At 38.8% G+C, this 1,252-nt stretch overlaps 1 non-coding gene across 1 annotated transcript; it reads right to left on the reverse strand.

The window, feature by feature from the left end:
* Positions 1-431: 431 nt before the first annotated feature.
* On the reverse strand, positions 432-538 carry LOC129312251 (small nucleolar RNA R71). Its single transcript, XR_008593498.1, has one exon. It is a non-coding gene; the product is annotated as a small nucleolar RNA R71 (small nucleolar RNA).
* Positions 539-1,252: the final 714 nt, after the last annotated feature.

The raw sequence follows: 1,252 nt of genomic DNA on the forward strand, positions 1-1,252 counted from the left end.
ATGGGAATGAGAATTTGCATGATGATGGCCATGTTAATAATGAATTTGAAGGCTTGCATAACCCTAGAGAGGAGAGGAGCATTAGGCAATTAACTCAACCTAATTGGCATGATAATCCTTATGGCTTATATGTTCCTCCTACTAATGTTCAATTTGAAATTAAATCCTCCTTGATTAATGCATTGCCTAAATTTCATGGGTTACCAGGAGAGGATTGTCATAGGTTTTTGCATACTTTCCTATTGGTTTGTGATACTATGAAGCCTATGCATGTAAATGTTGATGATGTTCAAGCTAAGGCTTTTGTATTTTCTCTTGAAGGTTTAGCAAAGGAGTGGTATTTCAACTACCCTTCTTATGTGAAAGTGAGCACATGGGCCGAGCTAAGAAGACTCTTCTTAGATAAATTCTTTCCAAATTCCAAGGTCACCAATTTGAGAAAGCAAATCTATGGGGTCCAACAAGGAGAGGATGAGAGTCTCTATGAGTATTGGACTAGATTCCAAGGCCTTTTGGCTAAATGCCCACACCATCAAATTTCTAGTGAGAATTTAGTCCAATATTTCTATGAGGGCTTGATTCCAAGAGACAAAGTTAACATTGATGCCGCTAGTGGTGGATGCTTGATTGACCTCACTTCCTTAAAGGCTTGGGAACTAATTGACAAGATGGCTTCAAGTGGTGCTCAATACTCTACAAGGGAAAAGAGAAATGTGAATATGGTAGGTTCCTCAGTTCTTAATGATTCATATGTGGACTTGCTAGCTGCCAAGATTGGGAGAATGTTGGCTCCACAAATATCTCAAGTGAGCAATGTAAGTACTTCTCAAGCACTTGTCCCTTATTCTTGTACTTTTTGTGACTCACCTATGCATGTAGAAAGCAATTGTCCTATTAAGTTTGAACAAGTAAATGCTATCTACAATGGAAAACAATCCTATGGTGGGAGGCAAGGGCAAGGAGCTTATTCTAATACTTACAACCCTTCATGGAGAGACCATCCTAATTTCTCCTATTCAAATCCAAATGTGGCTTTACAAGACAATCAACAAAGAGGATCCTATCAAAACACCTTTGGCCGTGACCCTCCACCTCATTTGTCTCAAGGTAGCTCTTCTCAAAGCTACAATCCAAGTGGTAATTCTCTTACACCTTCTTCTAATTCTTATAGTGATAGGAGGCTTGTTCCAATTGAGAGTTCTTCTAATTCGAACTCTTCTAATGATGTGAATGTGTTACGTAAGCAGTTGAT

Source organism: Prosopis cineraria, unplaced genomic scaffold, assembly GCF_029017545.1.
Source record: "Prosopis cineraria cultivar Desert tree isolate PC_DT_omini unplaced genomic scaffold, ASM2901754v1 PC5, whole genome shotgun sequence".
NCBI classification, from domain to species: Eukaryota; Viridiplantae; Streptophyta; class Magnoliopsida; order Fabales; family Fabaceae; genus Prosopis; species Prosopis cineraria.